Source organism: Panthera uncia (assembly GCF_023721935.1).
Source record: "Panthera uncia isolate 11264 chromosome C1 unlocalized genomic scaffold, Puncia_PCG_1.0 HiC_scaffold_4, whole genome shotgun sequence".
Taxonomy (NCBI): domain Eukaryota; kingdom Metazoa; phylum Chordata; class Mammalia; order Carnivora; family Felidae; genus Panthera; species Panthera uncia.
Window position 1 is genome coordinate 29,656,696 of NW_026057585.1, and position 12,012 is coordinate 29,668,707.

Sequence of the window (12,012 nt, forward strand, 5' to 3'; positions counted from 1 at the left end):
GGAGGCGGAGGAGACAGAGGCAGGAGTGTCACAGAGCCATTTACACTTCACTGAGGTCTGAGTGCCAGAGCCTCATTTTAATTGCTCATCCCAGGAGCACTGGTTCTATGTGCTGCTCTTATACACACACTTAGAAAGACCAAGAAAAGATGTGCCCATTGTGTGGTTAAGTGGCTCATTTTCACACAAGTGAGGAGTACCACCCCAGATGAATGGCTGTCCTAATATTCCACTATAGCCACGGAGGAGCCATGTCAATAAAGGGGATGTTTTTCTTGGTGACAATTCATGGTAGTTTGGCTGACTTGGTGCAGCTGTTTCAGTCTTTCACAGAAAGAGGTAAACCCATGCCAGATACCTGGAGTGTTGCTTTTAAAAATGTCGCAACATCCCTGTGATGTGGCCCGAAATAGTGTCAGAATCGGTACTAGTGAAGTGACATGGAAAAAAATAAATGTCATTTGAAGTTGGAGGAGTATATATACAACCTATCTATTTCATTTTGCGTTTCTGCTCACTTTAACTGGACACATTATACAGAATCTCTTATTTTTCTGCAGAAATTCCAGCCAGAGTTATCCATGAATCCCCAAGATGAGAATACCTAATATACTTTGGTAGGTGTTACTATGCTCACAAATTCAAATTATATAAACAAACAGGGCTTTGCAAAACATGTATAAAACCAACATACATGTTAATGCCCGTGGTCTACCAGCTTAAGATAGAGGGCCCCAGAGAGAAACACTTCAGAATTCCATAACTACACCTACTTCAGGCCCTGTTTCAGGAATGAAGAGTAGATAATCATTTGTTTCGGATGCAGAGGAGGTGAGCAGGGAATTTGAAAGGTGAGAGAAGGAATATTCTTATTGGGGATAAAATGGAAATTATTTACTCTAGCAATCCTCATTATCCTGTTGCTTTCCATCCTGCTGACACTAAGAGTTTCTCTTATCTCCCTCCCACCCCCACCCCCGCTCTTACAATTCTCTATTCCCTTTGATTTCATGACAAAAATTTGCAAGTCTAAAACTTATATTTCACTGAAATATTAGTATTCAAGCTCCATGTATTAAATGGAGGAAGAGGGAAGGCCCCCACTTTCAAATCCACAGTCAACCCTTTAGTATGAGAAGTCTGACAAGCAGAATCACATGTCCGATGATCAATGCATTATCAACATTTTACCTATGTGGCTTTCATTGGCTTTTTTCTAGTGTAGTTATTCCATGCAAAATTCTAAATTCATATCAAGGTAGAATTAAGAACTGCATTTTTTAAAAGTGTGCCTGATGTGCAGAAAAACAATAAAATCTAATTAATCTTTTGTTTTTTTCATGAGACTAGAAACACATTTTACCTGTGGTCTATCGTATGGAACAGATCTTCCTGAAAAGGAAGGTATCTCTTAGACCAGAAATATTCTCAGGGCATGAGGAGGAAAATCCATTAAAAGTTTAATTCTGCTAAAGTAAGATCCCTAGTTGCCTTGTGCCCGAGGCAATTCATGCAAAGGGTGCAATTTGAAAACTGGATTAAGTAGGCTCCACTACCATTCCTGAGCATAGTACCCCGTCTGGTTGCCTTTAGCTCCCTAAGACCCTGCCTGAAATTCAACTTCCAATTCATCAATACCATACCGTGCAGGAAACTTGAGTCAGCCTGGTGAGAATCCCAACCCGGCAAATCTTATTAACCATCAGGTCATAAGTCTTAGCTTCTTTGTTGGTAAAATGAGTAAGACACTGCCCTAAAAATTTACCTCCCAAAGTTGTCCAAAAGAAAATGATTTATATAAAGCCCCTAACACAACACCCAACATACAGTAGGTACTCCCTCTATGTTTTGGGGAGTATGTTCTCCCAAAAACATATCCTTACCCAGGGCATATTCTGCCCTAAACATTTTGGGAAAAAAACACAAAGGGCAATCCTAAAAATAGGCAACTTATTATGAGCCTATTGCCACTCAACCAGAACAGAATACAAACACTATTTTTTTTATCGTGTTACTATACCAATTATATCCAAAGTACTAGCCTTCACTAATTTATCCCAAAGGGGGATTATGCTCGTTGATACAGGCCCTGGGTCTAAATCAACAAGCCAGCACTACTTTGATTGGTTTCCAATTTGTGTAGTTTGGCATAGAACCTAAAGAATTTCCCCAAAGCCTCTCTTTCTTATATATCCTTGCAGGAAATTACAAGGGACTTTTATGCTAGGGTAGGAGACTCTTTCTCAGATGTATCACGGACCACAGAAAAAGGAAGCTGTATAAGTAGGCTCTGCTGGCTCCCAAACATGCTTTTATTTAGGTAATCAGGACAAACAAGGGGCAAGCTCTTTGGAAAACAGAGCTTCATCCCTCAGCCCTAGAAGCTATCTTATCCTTTGCCAACCAGGAGATGAAGTAAAGACCAAGTTGTTCAGGATGTTTGTAAGACTCTAAAAGGCTTCAACACCCAGTCCCAGTTCTGGGTATTCAGAGCTCTGCCATTCTCCACAGTCAAACCACACTTAACACAAACATCCCAACATAAACCAAGTCACAAGACCTTCCTAGAGATGGTAACTTCATGCCTCAGCAGAGAAGATGCAGAATCCTCACCACTGACTGAATATCCTCACCACTCAACCAAAGTGGATGCTGGATGGCAGCCTGAGGTGGGTATCTGTGGGAACACCAATGGATCAAGGTTTACGATGAAACCCTAAGATCTTTTTGAAGCTTATCACCTACCAAAAGATAATATAAAAGAAAAGGAAATAAAACCACCGGTTACATATAGTTTGAGCTGTTCTATTAAAATGGAAAGCCAAAATGCTCTTGACAAGAAAAAAAAAAAATATCTTAGAGAGTTCTCAATCTAGTAGCAAAATGGAATAAAACCATTGGTCTGATTCCAACTACATTATTAAAGGACCAATGACCTCATGTAAAAAAGCAGCTCCTCATTCTCCCTCTCTCTCTGTCCCTCCCTTGCTCACACCCTGTCTCTCTCTCAAAAATAAACAACTGTATTTAAAAATGTAAAAGAAAAAGGGAGGGGAGGGCGCTGGCGCCTGGGTGGCTCAGTCAGTTAAGCATCTGACTTCAGCTCAGGTCATGATCTCATGGTCTGTGAGTTTGAGCCCCAGGTCAGGCTCTGTGCTGACAGCTCACGGTCCGGAGCCTGTTTCAGATTCTGGGTCTCCCTCTCTTCCCCTCCCTTGCTCAGACCCTATCTCTCTCAAAAATAAATAAACATTTAAAAATAGGGGAAAAAACAGCTCTTCATCAATTTATCACTAACGAGAGCATTACCACCTAATGCAAGGGAACTACCCTTTCCCAGGGTTTCTGTTAATGTGAGGCTTGAGCCAGACCACAAGCATAGATAGGAGCAGGTCAGCCACAGGAGGGAACACAACATACATGTTTGGTGTTCCCAGCAAAGGACGTTGTACCGTGGCCTCTAAAACTGATGAGTTTCTGGCACGTTCAAAAAAGAAGGAGGGGGCTGAGTTGAGGAAAGTTTCAACTTTCTCATGAGTGTCTTCTTGAATATTTTTTTTAATTTATTTTTATTTTTTAATATTCTGTGCTTGTTTTCAACATACATTCCCCAGTGGCTCTAAATTCCTGCCCAGCTTCTCACTCTCTGTTTGTGAGCATGTAGATTTGCAGTTTGGGAGTGATGCCACCTGAAATAACATGGCAATGTAAATGAGTATATTTTTCAAAGGCTAAGATGCCAGACAGAGCCTATATGGGATTACCATCCAGCAATAACACCAATGTACTTTAAATCCTCTAATGGTATTAAATAATTTAATCCCTCCTTAAGAAATCTAAGTAGATCCTGTTATTTTTCCATTAGACAGATAAGAAAGATGAGGCACAAAGAGGTCTCATCACTTGCTCTTGGGTCACAAAGATAATACATGGTGGAGCTAGGATTTGAACCCAGGAACTCTGGCCTCATAATCTGTGCTCTTAAGCAGTGCACTGCAAACCCTGCCAATCCTGCTAATGATAAAATAAGAGCAGACAAATTAGTACAGAACTCTGAGATAACCACTGCATAATCAAGCATCCACACTGGCCATCCTGGGTTCTTCAATTCGACTGTTGACATTGGAGTCAGCCAAACTCAAGGTCTAATCCTAGGCAGGACCTACTGCCTATTAGTCAGTTAAACTTGACCAAGTTATTTACTATCCCAAGCCTCACTTTCTCAATCTTTACAACGGAGATAGTAACAGTACTTACTTCATAGAGTTTTAAGAATTAAATAAGATATTGCCCATATCAGCAGACTTACATGACTCTAGCAACATATTTTGTGGTCTGTAAACATTAACTATAATAATTATCATTGTCATTACTATTTATTATACATGTGGCTCTCCACTGTAGGTGAGTGTTTGGAAGGAATGTGCCTTCTTCTCTCTATCCAAGCACCCTACTGCTTTCAAAAGCCCACACATGTGAGATGGCTGATGGGGATTAAGGGTATTGGCTCCAGCTAAGGATCACAGCAAAGCTAAGGGGCTCACAGGGACCAAACCCCTCAACCTTGGCTTCATTAGCAAGTTTCTCTAGCTGAGCTAACCCAGCGCATGCCAGTCAAGCATTCCCTTGCAAATATAAATCATTACCCAATAAACCACAGACATACAAGACTGTCCATGGTAGATAAAGCTGTGGGTCAGAGTAGCCAATCCCTGAGGCTTTTAGGAAAGGGAGAAAAAGCAACGGCATTAATTATATAAACCATTACTTGGAAAATGCTTTAAGCAAGTGTTTTAGATTCCCCTTTAATTGGGATAAATAATTACTGCATTTTCATTTTTCAATGAGCTCTCCAACCCTCCCATGCCTCATCTTCAAATACCAAGTTGAAACACACAAAGATTGAGGGGAATAAACTAACTGTGTACACTTTTAAAGCCACTTTATCTGTCTGGATCTCAGCTTCACCGTCTGTACAAAGAGGAAATTGAACGAGGTAGGTCTCCAAGGCCCCTTCCGGTAGATTTTCCACAACTCCGGGCAGTGCTTTGGGGCTGACATAATGACTACACCACTTTACTCACCTCATGTTCTTTTCTAGAGAGTGGCATAACATTTGAAGATATTAGCTGCATTTGTTTATTGAGCTTCAAAAACTGTTTTAGAAATGTGAACATCAAGACGCCCAGCATTCCTGTAGTAAGTGTGTTGTAATAAGGACATCCAGAATAGCAGGCCTGAGCAATGTGTGGAGACCAGTTCAAATGAGGAATAAAAGAACTGGAGATGTTTTTGGAAAATGACAAAGTTATCTCTTTTAATTAGATTTATTCTGTGTACTTCCAGAACTGGAGTCAATGGATTACCATTGCACGGAGAGAGATAGTAAATAACTTTTTAAGAAACAGCTTTCCACCCAAAATAATAGCTCAAATTGGAAAAAAATCATTTATATAGTTATAAGCATCACTAAAACCAATGTGAAGACTTCCCATCAATACACATAGAGGAAACTCCTCAGTTGGGACAGTAAGTAGAGAGAGATACATATTCCCCCCTTGCCCTCCCCCATGGTCTTCTGTTAAGTTTCTCAAGATCCACATATGACTGAAAACATATGGTATCTGTCTTTCTCTGCCTGACTTATTTCACTTAGCATAATACCCTCCAGTTCCATCCACGTTGCTGCAAATGGCCAGATTTCATTCTTTCTCATTGCCAAGTAGTATTCCATTGTATATATAAACCACATCTTCTTTATCCATTCATCAGTTGATGGACATTTAGGCTCTGCTCTTTCCATAATTTGGCTATTGTTGAAAGTGCTGCTATAAACATTGGGGTACATGTGCCCCTATGCATTAGCACTGCTGTATCCCTTGGGTAAATTCCTAGTAGTGCTATTGCTGGGTCATAGGGTGGTTCTTTTTTTAATTTTTTGAGGAACCTCCACACTGTTTTCCAGGAGAAACAGGAACCCTCTTACACTGTTGGTGGGAATGCAAACTGGTGTAGCCGCTCTGGGAAACAGTGTGGAGTTTCCTTATAGGGAATTATTAAAGGACTGTAAACAAGGAAATTACCTGAACAGACTTGTCTTTTATAATGTTAACTGAGGCAAGAGTGGATTGAAAGGAAGGTCAGACCTTAGGCCTAGATGCATGTCAGGAAGCACCTGTAGGGAGCCATATATAAAGTGAACTAAGGCAGTCTCAATTCGGGAAAAATGGAAGGGACAGGTAATTCTGAACAAGTTGGATCTATGGGGTTGAGTAAGTTATACTGGAAACCAAGGTGATAAGGAAGTCAAGGATACCTTCCAGGATTCTGCCTGGAACATCTGAGAGGAGAGTTGTGGTGTTATCAAGAGAAACACAGTAGAAGGAGTGGGTTTGGTGAAGAAAAGGGAGAATTTTGTTTTAGACCAGATGAGCTTGATATGCCTTTGAGATAGATAAGAAGCAGTTGGATGCACAAGTCAAAAACTCAGGAGTAAGAACTGGGATGGGGATGTGAATTTGGGAGTCAGGGACATACAGATGGTGAAAAACATGAGCTCTCATGGGATTATGAGTGAGGAGGGACCAAGTCACTGTCACCCACCCCAACCTGCTTCCAAAGAGCAGAAGAAACCAAAAGAGAGCTGGGACCACCCCTTGACCCAAGTGATCACTTCCCCCAAGGAAAGAAACAGATTTTTATGCAAGCTAGGGGGTCAGCAGTTTATCTGCTAGTGATTATTTCTCAATTTAAATGCTACCTTTTTTTTGGTCTGTAATTGCAGAAACCATGAAAACTGACCTTTGCTGAAATTCAGTGACCATCGCCAGCCCTTATTTTGATGATGCCCTTCCTCCCTCTCATCTGTCCTCTACTGTGTCTAAGAGAGGTAGAAGCAGCTGGCTTCAAGTTCCAGAGCTGGTTTTTTAGCTGATAAAGACCCTACTTTTCTTTTCCCTGAAGGTTGTTTCAGCTGAGCTGCTGTATTTTGCTGTTTCAATTTCAAAATAAAAGGAAAGACACTGAAAAAGAAAAACAAAGAAAGAAAAAGAATGCCCCCTAGATACGTGAGTGCTTGAGGTCTTGAAGAAACACTGCAAGGGTTATCTACTTCTCAATGTGCCTATCCATCTGGTCACCCAAAGCCAACTCTAAGCTCCCTGAAGGCAAAAGGCCAGCTTCTATCTGTAGTGGGTCCTACAGAGCAATCAGTGGCAGGGTGCCTTACCAGAGAAGCTGCCCAATAACTATTTATGGAATCAGCGGTTGTTTATACAGTTAGACTAATTCATAGGCACACTTTTGAAGCTCTTGGAGCATTCCATACTATTTAACTCAATTAACTGCCATCTACTGTTGAAGGTGTGCTTGAGAATAGCTTATTCTAGTCCTGCTAATCTGAGATACATATCCTGTCATGTCTTCCAGAGGTATAATGTAGCAGGATAAATTCCTTCTAGATAAAACAATACATGTGCATCAACACACCTTTATTGAATGCCAATGCTGACCAATAAGCAGTACAGGATAAAGTATAAGCCACCATTCCTGTCTCCCAGGAGTTTACTGTCTAACTGTAGTTCTAAGGATGGCACCTGTGAAATAACCAAAGAACAGGACGTGGCCCTGTATGGTGACTAATTGTGTAATTTATTCAGGAGAGTTCGTAGTGAATTGGGCTGTAGCAGGCTGTGCATGGGAGCTGTACTATGACCTTCGATGGGAGATGCCCATTTCACACACAGATTTTAAGCAGCATCAGTAATGTCGTATACTTCTTGTGAATTAAATCAGCAATGGCTTCCAATGTAATGCAGGAAGCAGAGAACATATGGAAAGAAGGGATGAGGTAAAGAGAAAGAAGGAGACAAAAGAGAGTAAGAATGTATTCCAGGAGGTAAAGGAAGAAAAAAACGTTTTTTTGCTCATCACAAGCAATCTGCAGCAATGGACCCAAGTTCAGAGAGACCAGGAGCCTCCATATGGCTTCACAAAGATTCTTTTCATTCAAAAGAATGACAGTAAGCCTTCCTAGAGGAAAGGATTACAACAGAATACCTACGTTTCTCTAACTAGTCCCACCTTGACTCCAGGCTTCAGAATGAATGCGGTATCTTGATAAACATTAAGTCACTGGTTGGCTTGTCAAATTGTCAAATACAGATGGCTGCATATTTCCCCTTTCTAAGAGTCCACAGAGATCACACTGAAGAGGGGGATCAGCCAAGAGATCCTAACCTGGAGAGGTGAGCAAGCAGCCTCTGAAAGCGTGCTCAGGAAACACAAGTCAAATGTCTAAGAAGGCCAACAGGAGCTGGGCTTCTGTGAGCCCATGAGTACAGAAACCCACCGTGTGATCATGCCCTGGGCACTGGAAAACCATGGAGTTATGTGCTTATAAATGAGAAAGAATAAAATATTCCCTAATTCCTTTTTTTTTTTTTTTTTTTTTTTTTAGCATTTAGAGATGTAAGCATTCTGAGAAATTATGGTCACCATGCTAGGACACAAGTCCAGGTCCTACATTTGAACATGTGAAAATCTGACATAGCAAGACAGTGTAGAATAAGCTGAGTTTTGGTGTATATGCACCAGTAGAGTGGTCCCTAAAATAATGAAGTAATTCTGCCTGAATTAAACTGCTGCTGCCACAAGCCTCTGAGTACCCCTAGGCTGCCCCAGCCTTTCTTCCTAGGACAGTCCAGATCTCTCCACTAAGAGGTCAATGCCTGACACTGTAGTGGGCCTCACATGCCTGCTCTTGGCTGTCATGACAATCTGGTGTTCCTATCAGCCTTATGAGAATCTTATCTCCCTATAGGTACAAGAAGCCCAAGCATGAGAAGGTTGCTAGGTGATCACGGAACTGAGCAAGTGCTAACCTGGCAGGATACAGGACAAGATGGCCTTTTCTTTGGAAGTACAAGCTGGGTTTTAGTTTCTGCTCTGTGGGGTCACCTGGCTTCCATTAAATTGTCATATCTTTGGGTAATTACATTACAAACCTACAATGCATGGGAATGTGCTCACTTCCCCCCAAACTATAAACCCCTAAAAAGCAACCAGTCCTCAGACACAGGGAGCCCACCAAGTCCTAAGTCAAATACATTAAACCCACACCTAGAGACAATTTCAGTACAACTATTAAACATAAAGGATAAGGAGAAAAGCCTAAAATATATCAAAGAGAAAAAGAACACATACAAAGGAATGACAATTAGTTTCTCAGAAGGCTTAAAACAGTACATGCTAGAAGTTATAAATATCTTCAAAATGCTTAGGGAAAATTAGTCTCAACAAAGAAATCTTTATCTAGCTAAACTAGTTGTTAAGAGTGAGAGCTAACTGGGTGCCTGGGTGGCTCAGTTGGCTAAGTGTCTGACTCCTGATTTCAGCTCAGGTCATGATTTCATGGTTCATGAGATTGAGCCAAGGTCAGGCTCTTTGCTGACAGCATAGAGCCTGCTTGGGATTCTCTGTCTCTCTCTCTCTCTGCCCCTCCAGTAAGCTTTTGTGCACATGTTCTCTCTCAAATAAATAAAACTTAAAGAAAAAAAAAAGAGTGAGAGTAAACAAAAGTTAGTTGAGTCTTCATAGCCTCTGAGACCTATGTCACCATGTAGAAGAAACAATATTAAGTAAATGAACTAATCAACTTTTGGTAAATTTGAATGAGAAGTAACTACTATTAAGGATAGGAGGGTCTGGGTGCCTCAGTTGGTTGAGCATCCAACTCTTGATTGAGGCTCAGTTCATTATCTCATGGTTGGTGGGATCGAGCCCCATGTTGGGTTCCACACTGAGCATGGAGCCTGTTTGGGATTCTCTTTCTCTCCCTCTCTTTCTGTCCCTCCCCTGCTTGTGCATGGGTCAGTGCACATGCATGCATGCTCTCTCTCTCTCTTAAAGAAACTTAAAGGAAAAAAAAAGAAGAATGACGAAAAAAGAAAAATGAATACATTTTGGGGATTAAATTCAAGGTGAACTAAAACTGCAACACACATGAAAAAATGAAGGAAATGTTCAGATTAAAAGCATCTTAAGGTCTATGTATTGTTCAAATGATACAGAGTTTCTGGATTTTCCTACATTAAGGACACACATTAAAAGGATAGCCAGTGGAAACAACAGAAATAGAATGGATCACTCCAAACTATAGAGAGGAATAGACAAGACAAGTAAAGGTAAGATGTTCAAAGAAATAGAAAGTAGGTAAGGAATGAGGAAGAAGAATTTTTTTTTAACTATGACAATAGAAAATTAGTCTAAATACGTCAGTAATCACAAAAATAACTGGATTACATTTACTATTACTTATAAAAAGTTGGAAATTCTCAGATATTTTGAATATTGAAAACAAAACAAATTCCAGCTATTATATGGTGTTTAAAAGAGGTACATGTGAAATATAATGACATAAAAATTTGAAAGTTAAAAGAGTAGTAAAAATATACTGAGAAAATATTACCTTAAATAAGCCTGCATAGCCATATTAGTAAGATACTAAGTAGAATTCAAGGGAAAATGCAATAATAGATAAAAACCTATAAAGGCAGAGGCACCTGGGTGGCTCAGTCAGTTAAGCACCCGACTTCGGCTCAGGTCATGATCTTGCAGTTTGTGAGTTCAAGCCCCACGTCCAGCTCTGTGCTGACAGCTCGGAGCCTGGAGCCTGCTTCGGAATCTGTGTCTCCCTCTCTCTCTGCCTCGCCCCCACTCATACTCTGTCTCTCCCTCTCTCAAAAATAAATAAACATTAAAATAAAATTTTTAAAAACCTATAAAGGCCATTGGAGGCACAGGGTGGGGAGGGTCTGGAGCAGGTCCAGGGTAAGAACCAGGTGGTGATGGTCAGGCCCTGTCAGCCAGGGCTGACAATGAAGGATACTTTTCAGCAACAGAACTTATGCTCAGGCCTAAGCCTCCTGCGACAATATGGGGGCCTAGATGCTTTAAACAATAAACCTACAGTCATCTGATGGTCAAGTGACACAGTGTCAACTAGTGCAGCCTCTATAAAGATAGTTCGTATTTAACAAAAAGGAAAACCCTGCTGGGAACACCTTACAATCAAGAACTTGAGTTCACTTAACACAAAACATAAAGAAAAACTTATCCAAGGAATAACACCATGTCACACATGCTACAACATGGATAAACTTTGAGGAAATTATGTTCAGTGAAATATTTAAGCAGGACACAAAAGAACAACTATTGTATAATTTCACTTACATGTAGTATCTCTTATAGTCAAAATTCATAGAGACAGAAAGTAGAATAGTGGTTGCCAGGGCTGGAGGAGAAGGAATGACAAGAATTTATTGTTAAATGGTTATACAGCTTTGATTTGGGATGATAAAAAGATATCCAAGGTGGACAAGTGGTGACCGTCACAAAACAGTGGTGAATGTGTTTAATGCCACTAAAATGTACACTTACGGTTAAAATCGTAACATTTATGTTATGTATGTTTACCAGAATCAAAACAGAAAAATACTTTTAAAAGTGTATTGTATCACAAATAGAAATATCAAATCCATGATTATAGTGGAGATCTTAATATGCCTCACTCACAAGAAATACATCAAGCAAAAAGAAAACCCACAAAAAATTGAATAAGCTTATTACAACAGAGAATCTCACAGTTAAAGAAGCTAGTTGATTTTTTCCAAGTACTCATGAAGCAGCTATGAAAATTGTACTAATCTTCATAAACAATCTATGAGGTAGGCACTATTATATTCTCATTTTACATGAGGTACAGAGGCAAAGTCGCTTATGCATGGCCATACAACTCAGGTCTAAGTAGAGCTGGGATATGAATCCAGACATCCTGATTCCAGAGTCCAATTTGTAACCATAGTGTGAATCAATAGAGGCAAGAACAAAGAATTAATAGAAAACTGAGAAACAGTAGAGGCGTTCAACAATCAAAAGCTGATTCTCTGCAGGGCACCCGGGTGGTTCAGTTGGTTAAGCATCCAACTCTGGATTTCAGCTCAGGTCATGATC